Source organism: Sus scrofa, chromosome 13, assembly GCF_000003025.6.
Source record: "Sus scrofa isolate TJ Tabasco breed Duroc chromosome 13, Sscrofa11.1, whole genome shotgun sequence".
Classification (NCBI taxonomy): Eukaryota; Metazoa; Chordata; class Mammalia; order Artiodactyla; family Suidae; genus Sus; species Sus scrofa.
This window is the reverse complement of record NC_010455.5, coordinates 5,036,962-5,050,978: the sequence shown is the minus strand read 5'-3', so window position 1 is coordinate 5,050,978 and position 14,017 is coordinate 5,036,962.

Here is a 14,017-nt window from a genome sequence, read left to right as displayed (position 1 = left end):
AGCAAATTTGAAACAGAGAAGCCATAATAATCAAATGACTATAGGCTATCTATTTTGATGTGTGCTCTTACAAAGAAAAATTAGACCATTTCCCCAAAAGGTATTCATTATATGTAAGACCCCACTAAGGCTCCCCTGTTCCAATAAGAAGGCAAGTCCTAGAGAAGAATGGAGATGTTACCTTCACCCATTTATGAGATCAGTTAAAGAAAAGCAGCAAAGGTGAATTCAACATATTGCAATATTTATCATCACACACCGGTGTGGCTCTTCACTCTTCTCCTTGGTCAACTAATCACTGTGTTTTATCATTCAGCCTATGACTATATTTACCCAGCAGGAATGCAACAAAAAAGGAGGAGCCAGCACAAAATAGACAAGACAACCGAGGAAGAATACAGAAAAATGTGGTATTCCTGGAAAAAAGAGGACATTATTAGAGAAAACTACTTGAAACACTGGGTCAGCATTTTCCTAGGTGAGTGTTTTGGAATGCTTGTCCCATAAAAGGCTCAACTGGTAATAGGTTTTATGGCCAAGTGGATTGGAAAAACCTTGCGTGCTATGTCCCCCCTACCTCTCCTGGAGATTCACAATATACATTAGCATCAAAAGACTCTGGGAAATCCTGCAGAAGATCTTGTTGCAGAAGACTTGATACTTGATTTAAACCAAGTGACTCGCAAATTTATTCATTTGTGGAACTTTTTAGATCTCTTGGCACCTATAAATAGTCCATGGAGCTAGCGTTCCGTAGAACACACAGTAACCTCTGAAGAGGTGGTCGAAGGTAGCCCAGGAAAGGAATAATGCTTCAGAGATTAGCTGAAAATAGGAAATTCCTGTGGTGTCCCATTTCCATGGCAGACAGTGGCATGTATATGGAAGGACAGTGGCAAGGTCAGGTTCTCAAATGAAATTCCATGCATGAAATGAGGGTATCATTGAAAAATTCAAGAATTCTCAATTTGAATTCAACTAAAAGCTGAAGAGATGATAAAGACACACCACCTTCTAACTACTTTAAAAGACAAAATAAATTTGGACTCTCACCATCACAGTGGAGGAGGAAAATGAAAAGAAGCTACATATACCAGAAAGGTTAGATAGCTAGCATATTAACATGTTAACATCTGTAATGTATCAGGCTTTGGGTGTCTCACTCTAAATAGCTAATTTCATATTCATCATAACAATTTTAGTAAGTAAAAATTATTATCCCTACTCAGACATGAGGAGACAGTTTCAAAGAGAGCATGTGACCTTCGACTACTTTGCAAACTATTATAGAAAGATGAAACACATGGATAAGAAAGAGATGGTGAGAAGACCAGAAAAAAATAGGAAGGAGAGGCCCTAACTTTGCCTAAGAAGGGATGTAAAGAGGCGTTATCCACTCGGGGAAGGATCAAGGCTGCAGAGATTATGGAGAAGGCATCCTAAGAGCCCCTCCCCACCCCACACCAAGGGCTTCTGCGGGGCACCAGTGTATCAACATGCAGCCTAAGTAATCCGTGCATGGAAGATGCTTCATGATGAGGTATGGCCCAGTTCCTTCCTGCAGGGTCACCATCAAACCTGTTCCATTGGGACTCAAAGCAAGAGGAAATGAAGAAAGTTCAGGACTCTCCTCAACTTACAACACATCAAGAGAAAACCCAGGATTCGATGGCTGATAGTAACTGAACATGAACTGTAGGAATCCAGGGTTAGGTGGTGGGTCTAGGAGCCTTGAGGAATAAAGAACTACTCATGACTAACAAATAATCAAGAAAGTACTTGGAGGGAAAAGCAATGAAAGAAAGATGGCATGGGTTTTTCTGTATTCAATCCAACTTCATTTGGAATCTTTAAGCACAGTCATTACTGAATGGACCCATTTCTTCATCTATCATTGAGGAAAATGGCTGATGCTTCTATCTTATCTACATACTGACAGTTTGGGGCATTTTAGGATGTTATAATTAGTTTCACCTATTTGCAAATTCAGATAACTTTGGGTTACATGTGAGAGAACATCTTGCTCAAACGAGTTTAAGCAAAAATAAAGTCAGATTAAAATTAAATAAAATTCAGGAGTTTCATTGAAAAGTTCAAGAAAGAATGGTTTCTGGTCCAGTTAACCCAAAGGTCTCACACGGCTCAAATCACAGCAGTCTCCCCTCTCTCTTTTTCCTCCCCTATTCCTTTGTCTTTACCTTTATTTTTATTTGCAGTTCTATCTCTTTCTCCCTCCGTCCCACCTTCCTCTCTGTTGATGTCATTCTCAAGCAGATCTTCTCCAGTGGGGACCTCAGACATCTTCAGCTCCCTTTACTTTGACAGCTGTATATCCAAGTGCAAAGAGACCTTCTCTTCCCCAAATATGTTAATAAAAGTCTTGGCTTTTATGAACCCTAATTAGATATATTCACCCCAATGTTCATTGCAGCACTATTCACCATAGCCAAGACATGGAAACAACCTAAATGTCCATTGACAAAGGAATGGATAAAGAAGATGTGGTACATGTATACACTGGATTATTACTCAGCCATAAAAAAAAAAGAATGAAATAATGCCGTTTACAGCAACATGGATGGACCTAGAGATTATCATACCAAGTGAAGTAAGTCAGGTGGAGAAAGACAAATATCATATGATAAAATTTATATGTGGAAACTAAAAAAAATGATACAAATGAACTTATTTACGGAATATAAATAGACTCAAAGACACAGAAAATAAACTTATGATTACCAAAGGGGAAAGGGGGGGATAAATTAGGAGACTGGGATTAACGGATACACACTACTATATATAAAATAGATAAACAACAAGGACTTACTTATAGCATATTGGAACTATCTTCAATATCTTATAATAGCCTATAATGGAAAAGATGAAAAACAATCATAACTGAATCACTTTGCTGTATAACTGAAACTAACACAACACTGTACGTCAACTACACTTCAGTTTAAAAATTTTTTTAAAAAGTCCTGGCTGTGAGTCTCATCAGACCAGTTGGAGTCACATGCTAATCTTTGCACCAAGCACAGAATCCAGGGAATGGGATGTGCTGACTGGCTGGCTACCTGTGCTCCCCTGGAGCTGAGAGGTAGGTCAGCCCCTTCAAAATCATAAACTGAAGACAGAAGAGGGAGGTTCTCCAAAGAGACTAATGGGTGTTGAGTAGAAAAGAATAACAGATGCCCACTGCAAAAGCCAATGCAGTCATTTTAAAATTTAAAAATCTCAAAATTAAAGCACTTGGGCCTCGTTATTAGCTGTCAAGATGTATATCAAAGTCCTGTGGAATCATAAAAAGGAAGGAATTTGTTCTCCTTGGAAGGGGGCAGGAAGACTTGCGCAATTCTTTATAGAGAAGCTGCCCTCTGAGCAGAGGCTTGATGGAGGCGTAAGAGTGTGACAGAAGCAATTAGTACTCACAAAATATGCAGGTTTCCTGGCTGTTCTGGCCCAAAGACTTTGAATGGAAAGGATAAGAAAGTTAAAAAGTTAAAAGCTAGTGTGTCTCACCCCTCTCTCCCTGCCCCTTTGGCAGCATATGTGGAAGTTGTGTGTTGAGAGTGTAAGCCTGGGGTTCCCATTGTGGTTCAGTGGGTTGAGAACAGGACATAGTCTTCATGAGGATGCTGGTTTGATCCCTGGCCTCCCTCAGTGGGTTAAGGATCTGGCATTGCCACAAGCTGCAACGTAGGTCACAGATGCAATTCGGATCTGATGTTGCTGTGGCTGTGGAATAGGCCTGCAGCTGCAGTTCTAATTCGACCTCTAGACTGGGAAGTTTCATATGCCATAGGTGCAACCATAAAAAGAAAAAAGAAAGAAAGAAGGAAGGAAGGGAGAAACTGTATAACCTGAAGATGAATTCCCTGGGTCACTGCTTGGAAGAGAGCCACCCAGTAAAGGTGCCCCACTGACAATGACCTTGCATGGGTGAGAAAACCTGTTATGATAAATTACTCACTGAGATTTAAGGTTAAGATAACGTCAGTATTTCTGGACGGTTGTCATACACATAGTAAACTTTATAAATTTCATAAACTTCATCTAAGCAGCTCTGCTCTGCTCTATATGTCTTTCTTTCTCTTTAGGCCATTAAGTGAGGAATCTGCACCACACTTTTGTGGTGATGGGATAGACACATTAAAGCAAACAAAAACGTACAAGGCCCTCTCAGGCCTAGGCTCAAAATTGATGCACTGCCCTTTCTACCCTGGTGCCATTAACCAAAGCAAAGTCACATGGCCAAGCCCAAAGTCAAGAACAGGGGAAATGTACTCCACCCGTGACAAAGCCATGGAGATGGTGTGAAAATAAGGAAGGCAAAAATTTGGGACCAATAATTTTGTCTACTCCTTAAGTATCTTTCATCATGGGAACACATGAACACTTCAGAAGAAAATTGTGGGGAATGTCAAGATTCTCCTGGCTGTGAAATCAAAGACTACTACACTCAACCTTCAGAATTTTCCTCATCTGGGAAGTTCAAAGGTCATCAGGGTCTCTCTCAACCTCACCAGCCTTCTCTGCCTTCTGATATTTTTTCTGGTGTTTATTGTAAACACCAGGAGTAGAGCTGCCCACAGATCAGGAGTCTGTGTCTTTATTTACCCTGGTGACAAGCAAGGCAATGTAAATAGGCCATAAGGAAAGCTGCTTTTTCATTTGCACTACTTCATTCGTTTTGTATTTATAAGATATACAGCCCAGGGAAAGCTATAAATAAGAGGCTAGAAACAGCTTGAGGGGCTGGTGATGGAATCACAAATCACCAGGGTTACATCTTCATCTCTACCCTGATGTAGAACCTCTATAATTGCCAAAATATATTTATCTCTGCTCAGACTACACCATTTGTATATCAGAAGCTGAAACAAAATGACCTGAACTTTCCTGAAACGTCTACAAAGTTTCATAGTGACTAGCCCAAAATCTGTTTGGAGTGGATCCACTATCCTACCCTGTTTAAGGCCAAGTTGGCCCTGCCAGGGCTACTGTTTATGTGTTCCCAATTGTCCTTTTTCTTGGATAAGAAGACCCTCCTCTTCAAATGAGCCAGAATGCAATGCGAGGGTTTAGGCCACCAGTCTATTTACCCTGATATAAATTCTTGCCCATTGATTCCTTTCACAATTTATGCTAAAAATTGGGAATCAATGGGCAAATACAGAATAACCTCACTTAAAATGAACTTAAGGTTGTCTGAAATTTCTTACCCTTTCCTTTACAAAAATAAAAATATTTTCAGATCATCGAGCTCCTGCTGTTGGTTTGAGAGGATGAAAAACACATTTCATTGGAAGGAGAAAACAGATGCCTGGTAAAAATGGGGGCAAAGGGCTCTCAATGGACAAAACTGGGACTTAGACTCCTGGTGGAGCATACAGAGAAGCGGGGAGGGACTAGAACAAGGAAGAACAACAAATAAAAACAAAAGCTTCTGAAGGCAGAGGTAAATTTTATGTCTTTGCAACAGTGCTTAGACCTCACTCTGAGAAACCAGATTCAAACTCGTAACCAACACTTGCTGAGCAGTTGCTCTAAGCCAGACACCATGCTGAGGGTGTTACATGCCCTGTCTAATTCCCCCTCATTTACTTCTGCCCCATTTTCAGATCAGGAGACAGGCTGGAGAGAGTGAGGGACTTGCCTAAGGTCTCATAGCTAGTACACTGAATGGGCTGGAAGGCAGAGCTGGGCACAGGATTTAACCAAAGCATTCTGCCCCTTACCTCAAGCATGTAACTACTGTACTGCATTTCCTTTATTCTCTTTTGAGAAATGAACTGACCTGGCTATTGGGGTGATAAGAAACATATTACTCTATATAAAATAGATAAGTAACAAGGACTTACTCTATAGGACAAGGAAATCTACACAATACTCTGTAATAACCTATATGGGAAAAGAATCTCAAAAAGAATGACTATATGTATATGTATAACTGATTCACTTTGCTGTGCACCTAAAACTAACACAACGTTTTAAGTCAACTATACTCCAGTAAATGTATGTTAAAAAAAAGAATTCTATAGAAAGAAAAAAGTAAAAAAAAAAAAAAAAAAAAAAAAAAAGGAAAGAAAAAGAAAAGAAAGAGTATAAAAGGGAAAAAACAAACAACAAAAGAAACATCAAACAAATAATGAGAGAGAAAAAAATGTTGAACTTAGACTCAGTGGGAATTTTTTTTGACTTTTTTTTTTTTTTTTGCTTTTTAGGGCCACACTCGCGGCATATGGAGGTTCCTAGGCTAGGGGTCTAATTGGAGCTACAGGTGACAGTCTATGCCACAGCCACAGCAATGCCAGATGCAAGCCACGTCTGCGACCTACACCTCAGCTCACAGCTATGCCAGATCCTTAACCCACTGAGCAAGGCCAAGAATCGAACATGCAACCTCATGGTTCTTAGTCAGAGTCATTTCCACTGTGCCATGACAGGAACCCCTGGACTCAGTGTTTTATAATTTGAAAGATGAGGCACAGATTCTTTGAGTCCCAATGTCTTGTACAAAAAGCTTGCAAGCAGTTTCATGGGATCTTTAGTGAAACTTTTTCTGTGGCCCAGAACTGATGACGGATCACAATGTCGAGGAGAAAGAGGGGGTCAAGAGCACCACGTTCTAAGGGTAGCCACAAATGAAGGGGGCCAAATATCCACTCTAAGAATGACTACAGGCAGGCAAACAGTCTCTGCTACCTCCAACTATTATCTGTAAAAAGATGTCAGCATCCCACCCCATCCCCTTGTCATTCACTATCAGCTTTCTATAAACAGAACCCACACCTCTTTGCCTGTGAGACTTCTCCATGGAAGCACGTTCAGCCTGTGCCTACAGTAGCCTGGAAGTACAGAGAGCTGTCATTTCTCCCAGAGAAGCCTTGAGCTAAAGATGGGAAGGAATTTATAGGAAAATAAAGCCACATCCTTGTTTTCAGGAAAGACATGAAGACATGGAAACCTCCATGAAGTTTCACCTGTTTGCCTCTCATTTGGAAATGTCACTTTATATGCTTAGAAAAGTCCTTAAAATCATAGGATTGGCTAAGCGGTTGTAACGGAGAACCCTAAATTTCAATGACTTATCACAACACAGGTTTTCTCACCCACACCAAGTCCTTGTGGGTGGGGCACCTTTGCTGGGTGGCTCTCTTCCACTCAGTCAGCCAAAGATTCCATTTGGAGGCTCCACAATTTCAACACACAGCTTCCACAGATGCTGCCAAAGGGAAGCGGAAAGTGGATGAGACATGCTGGCTTTTAACTATCTTGGCCTGGAAGCTCATCAGTCCATTCAAAGCCCATTGGCCAGAACAAGTCACATGGCTCCAACCTAACTGCCCACTCCTTGAAGGAGGACTTCAAACCCCAGCTCAAAGAGCACCTCCCCCAGAAGACCTGCACATCACATGCATGTCACATGCCTGGCTTTAGGTCCGGTACCTTGGCTTTACCTCACTTGCCTGGCCTTGTCTCACATCCCCTGGTTTAAATCAGGTTCTCTGGATTTACGTCAGGGCCCCCAGCTTTACGTCAGGTCCTTTGGCTTTACAACAGGCGCCCCAGCTTTATGTCATATGCCCAGACTCTTTCCAAGAAGAATAAAGAGCTTCCTACACCTTTGTGCGTCCCACAGCCCTTTGACACAGTCTCTAATTCATGCTTCTCAGATTGCTTCATAATATTCTCTCCCATTATTCTGTGAGACCCACAAAAGAAAAGGGAAAAAAAAAAAAAAAAAAGCTTGGTTCTTTTCTTGTCCCCATCATAGTGCCCGGGAAGTAGCTAGGGTTTAATAAATGTTTCGTGAATGAATAAATGAGTGAATGAATAAATTATGGTTTCCTCAATACCTATGACCTTGCAAGTTTCCTGGTACATCAATTCACAGGGGCACACATTCAGGTCTCCACAAAACCCCATCCTGAACTCTCTGATGTGGAAATGCTCCTTGACTACATTTCTCCTCCAGGTATGGCAAGGAAACAAAGTCAAGGAAATAGCAGATAACAGTAAAATCCAGGATCAGGAGCCTTCAATTAGGACAGTAGCACTCAGATGCCAAACACAGGTTAGGAATAAAAACTGGACCTCCAGGCATTAACACGCTGTCCAGCATGGCTGAACTCCCTACCACACCACCCTCCTAGATCCCACCAACACCCAGCTTTAAGCCCCTGGGGAACCTGACATTTCCAAGCCCACAGTCCAAACCTTCACAAGAGATGAGCTGAGCCAAGCTGATCCCCGACTGGCAAGAAGGAAGGAAGGAACTAGAGATTTCTCAGCTGAGGAGCCTCTGAGAAAAGCAAAAATATAAGCTTCCTAAGATTCATCACTCCTGCCATATGCTGTGACTTTTCCATTCATACTAGAAATTGTGGGAATTTCAGCTTCTGAATATAACATCGGGAATTAAATAAGAGTTTATAAATAAGTTCTGACTCAGAACAGGGCCCTTGTTAGGGGCCTTCAAGCTCTGTGGGAACTGACGCCCCAACCAAGGCCTTTACCATCTGGGACAGTCCTCATCAAGAAGGAAGTCCCCACTGTCTTCCTACGACCTTGTTACTGCCATCCTTGCTACCTTTCTATTGGACCTCATACGCCCTGGGACTTACAGCTTGTGTCGAAAATTAAACTGGGTTATGCCAAGGCAAGAGGTGGGAGGAGGAATGGAAGATGTAATGTGGAAAGTGTAATAGAAAACTAAAGCAGGGTAGGATTTGTGCTTTGGCCGAAGCAGGGCCACCCTTTGGGTATATGGGGCAATCGAACACATTAGCAATTTGAGTCACCCAGGATTAGAGTCAGCACCATTCTGGCAGCCTGGCCTCACTGATCCTGCAAAAGACGTACTGTATTTTCCAATGTGAGTAATATTCTTTCCAGACTGCCCTCCCGAAACCAAGCAACTAGGAAACCTCATAGGCAAAAATCCTTGAGCACAGGGCATCTGGTAGACTTGACACTGGCATTAAGGGTCAGAGAGAGCCCTGGGGATAAGAATCCGCTCTGGATCCAGAGCATCCAGCTGAGATGGTTACATAATTAGAGAAAATTTGAGTCATAGAAAAATACGAAAAAGATAGTAAATGTCACCTGTAGTATTTCCGCCTAGGAGTTCCAATGATGAAATTTAACTCTATCGAAAACTAGTATTTTTTTCCTATGGCTACATAATTTGCACAGATTCAGGACCAGCTACATAATTTTCAGGGCCCAGTGCAAAATGCAAATGTGGGGCCCTTTTTTAAAAAGTTATTTAGGGAGTTCCCGTCGTGGCGCAGTGGTTAATGAATCTGACTAGGAACCACGAGGTTGTGGGTTCGATCCCTGCCCTTGCTCAGTGGGTTAATGATCCGGCGTTGCCATGAGCTGTGGTGTAGGTTGCAGACGCAGCTCGGATCCTGCGTTGCTGTGGCTCTGGCGTAGGCTGGCAGCTACAGCTCCGATTCGACCCCTAGCCTGGGAACCTCCATATGCTGCGGGAGCAGCCCAAGAAATGGCAAAAAGACAAAAAAATAAAAATAAAAATAAAGTATTGGAAAAAAAAAAAGTTATTTAGACTTTCAAAGCAGTGACAGCAAAGAATTAAACAGAAGGGCCTTTCTAAGCATGGGTCTCTGTGTGACTACACTAGGCACAGTCCAGGAAGCCAGTCCTGATTGCTGACCTGGGTTGATCCCAAGCACCAAAGGAGGACTTGCGAAATTTTGAGGAAGGTGCTCGAAAATGTGGGGGTGAGGATTGAGATCATTCTTGCCTAGGCCTAAGTATAGTACTGTGCCAAGATTATAGAGATATAGGTTATGTTTCAAAGTAATTTACCACTGTTTGTCCCCAAATCCCCACATATCAGGGAACTCATGACAGAAAGGGCTATGAGGCACTAAACCAGTAGAATATTACACAGTCATCAAAAATGATTTTTACAATAGGCTTCCAATAAAACAGAGTGAAATTATTGCAATATAGTGTCAAGTGAATTAAATATGACCACAACTATGTAAATATGTATGAACAGAAAAAAAGAGCTAGTTTTAAATAGCATAAAATTTCAACAGGGGGTAATCCCAGGTGAAAATATTACAGGTGACATTCATTATCTTCTTTATGTTTTCCTATGACTCAAATGTTCTACAAAAAACAAATACAAATATTATAAGGAAAACAAAATTTCAAGAATATAAGTGAAATGTGAACAAATTGTAGTTATATATAGTACCTCAAGGATTCTTGCTTCTGATGAGTTCTTAGAAACATTTTATTAGGAAGTGTTATAAGAAGTGGACTTATGCTGTTCAGAGTGTTCTTTATTCCTTAATGGTAAGAAAAGTAAAACATTATGTAATACCTATTTCTGCAATCCATTTTTACATGATAATATTAAACACTAAAAACATATTTTGAGTTATTTCCACGTCAATTTACCTAATGTCAACCCATCCCCTTGTGTCCTTTGAAGGCAGTTATGTCACTGCTCTAGATATGGGAACTAATGATATTAAGAACAACTGAGAGCCTGGGAGACAGATGTTTGGATATTGATATAGCAAAGCAAAAAATTATGCACTCCAAGATATACTAAAACTGTAACTTCCTGTTTCTCTATTTCTTTTTTTTTTTTTTTTTTTTGTCTTTTGTTGTTGTTGTTGTTGCTATCTCTTGGGCCGCTCCCGCGGCATATGGAGGTTCCCAGGCTAGGGGTCGAATCGGAGCTGTAGCCACCAGCCTACACCAGAGCCACAGCAACGCGGGATCCGAGCCGCGTCTGCAACCTACACCACAGCTCACGGCAACGCCGGATCGTTAACCCACTGAGCAAGGGCAGGGACCGAACCCGCGACCTCATGGTTCCTAGTCGGATTCGTTAACCACTGCGCCACGACGGGAACTCCTGTTTCTCTATTTCTAACCTTTATTTCCTAATGATCTCTTTCACTCCATTACCACAAAATCATTAGGCGATAGGGTGTGCATTATAAAAAAATACCATAGACTAGTTGACTTGAACAGTAAATATTTATTTCTTACAGTTCTGGAGGCTGGGAATCCAAAAGCAAAACCCTGGCAGGTTCAGTGTCTGGCAAAGGTCCGCTTCCTGGTTTATAGACAGCTGCCTTCAGGATGATGCTCAAAGGTCAGAGGAGAGGGAGGAGAAGGGTTGGGGTAGGGAGGGAGAGGGAGGAAGTAAGCTCTTCTTATAAGGGCACTAATCATTCAAGAGGACTCCACCCTCATAATCTAATTCCCTCCAAACACCCTCACATTGGGAACAAGGGTTTCCACATATGAATGGAGCCTTAGTAAGAGTGGAACAAATATTCAGTCCACAGCACAGGGGCCAGAGAAGTTGATTTCGCCAGTTAAAGACTACCAGTCTTTGCTAGTTTAAAGCAATCTCATTCAGATTTGGTCAGTATAAACTCAAATTTTTTGAGGCCCTTTACTCATAAAAGCTCAGCTGAGAGAGATAAGAGACATGGAGGAGTTAAAAGTTAAGCAAAATACTGATTGCTCTTGATGCTTACAAACCTGATCTAAGCGGAAGATAGGATTAATTAGGAGACACTGTTATGGCATGATATCCAATGTTTTTGCTGACCTCTGCTTTTACATTACCCTATTGGCCTATTGGGAGGGTATAAGAAACACCTAAAGGAGACTTATTTGGGGACTAATGCAAGGACAGTGAGGCCTGGATGTCAGGAAAACCCACAAGATACATTTCTCTCAGAAACGTTCCTTAGAAATAGTTAATCTGTTTTGTCTTATGGATACTCTGACCCTAGAAAATATCACAATTTCCTCTTTGCTTTGACTGTTGGGAAGCTCAGAACCAAATTTAGAGTTCAGTGATAGTATGTGTGTAATTTATGAGGAGTTCCCATTGGGGTTCAGTAGTAAAGAACCCAATTAGTATCCATGAGGATGCAAGTTCGATCCCTGACCCCGCTCAGTGGGTTAAGGATCTGGCATTGCCCTGAGCTGTGGTGAAGCTCACAGATGCAGCTCGGATCCCACATCTGTGTGGCTGTGGCATAGGCAGGCAGCTGCAGCTCCCATTCGACCCCTAGCCTGGGGACTTCCATATGCTGTACCTGTGGCCCTAAAAAGCATTTTAAAAATAAATAAATAAATAAATAAATAATATGTGTTTTGTTCACTAAACTTACATTTAGTTCAATGGAGTTTTCCTACTCTTTTTTTTTTTTTTTCTTAGTCCCAGTTTCCTCAATACTAAGTTTCTATCTTATTATATGTACTCTGTAAACAACCTCACAATTGCTTTGAAACAATGAAGCTGTCCTTAAATATCCAGCACCCTCACGGTTACAGGAACACTCTATCTTGTAGAATCCTCTCGTAGGGACCTCTGTGGAAGACCTTTACATCATGTCCATCTCTCCCATTAGACAGCACTTTTTTTTTTTTTTTTTTTTAATTTCATGTCCACACGTGCAGCATATGGAAGTTCCTGGGTCAGGGGTTGAATCCAAACCACGACTGTGACATACACCACAGCTGTGGCAACACTGAATCCTTTAACCCACTGTGCCAGGTTGGCGATCAAACTCGAACCTCCACAGTGACCCAAGCTGCTACAGTGGGATTCTTAATCCACTGTGCCACAGTGGGAACTCCTAGACTGCACGTCTGAAGAGAATACACTGTGTCTTACTCTTTGGCACCTAGACTATAACAAGCAATTGAAAAATGTTGCTTGAGTGAGTGAGTGCAAGTCTGGGGGAATGCTTTGAAAATGATTGAAAAATGTGCAAAAGTGATTTACAAAGTGGCATTCATTGCACATGACCATTCACTTTAAAATTTTGTGATAATGTTATCATAAGACAAGTCATGATAAATTTCTAACATCAGGTTTTGCAGTGCAATTCACAAAGTCTTATTCTGCAAATGACTGGCTGGCTGGAAACTTGTTTGAGGCTCTTTACTCATTGGGAATGGAAACATGTAGCTCCATGGAACAGGTTCTATTGAATAAGATTGACTATCAACTGGAAGAAGATCCTTTTCTTCAAGCCACAAAGTCATTGAGCAAAAGTGCTCTTGTGTTTGAACGCAAACAAGCAAATCTTTTCCATAGGGAAACCAGCATACCCTAGATTATACTCAGAACCTCCTGGGTGACCATGAAAGCATCGCCTCGGTTAAGTCCTAAACCCAAGCCTTCTGAGCTCTCTGGGCTGTGCGAAGGGGTTTCTGTTGACTTAACAGCCACAATACTAGACAATGGCTGACATTTGCATAGTACTTGACAGCCTCTGAAACCCCTTACCAGGTTCCTAATGCAAAAGTGATGGTTATTTTCTAAGCCTTTGCTTTGTGCCAAGCTCTAGGGTAAGCACTTTACATATATTAAGCAAGGGAAACACTGATTTATATTAATAATCATCCCTTCTGCTACCTGCAAAGAACAGACTTGTGGTTGCCAAGGGGGAGGGGGAAGGAGGTGGGATGGACTGGGAGTTTGGGGTTAGTAAATGCAAACCATTACATTTAGAATGGATAAGCAATGTGGCCCTACTGTAACACTCTTGGGACAGAACATGATGGAAGATAGTATGAGGAAAATAATGTATATATATATGTGTGTGTGTGTGTGACTGGGTCATTTTGTTGTACAGCAGAAATTGACACAACATTGTAAATCAACTATAACAATAACAACAAAATACCCAGATCCTCTTTGTGCTGGAAGAAGATGAAGGTGGGGATGCAAATGAGGAAGCTGCTGGATTGCTGGTCACTTCAAGTAAGAAAAGAGAATGGAGGCGTTCCCCTTGTGGCTCAGCAGTAATGAACCTGACTAGTATCCATGAGTATGTGAGTTCAATCCCTGGCCCCACTCAGTGGGTTAAAGGATCTGGTATTGCTGTGAGCTGAGTAGGTCACAGATGAGTCTTGGATCTGGTGTTGCTATCTATGGCTGTGGTGCAGGCCAGCAGCTGCAGCTCCGATTCAACCCTAGTCTGGAAATGTC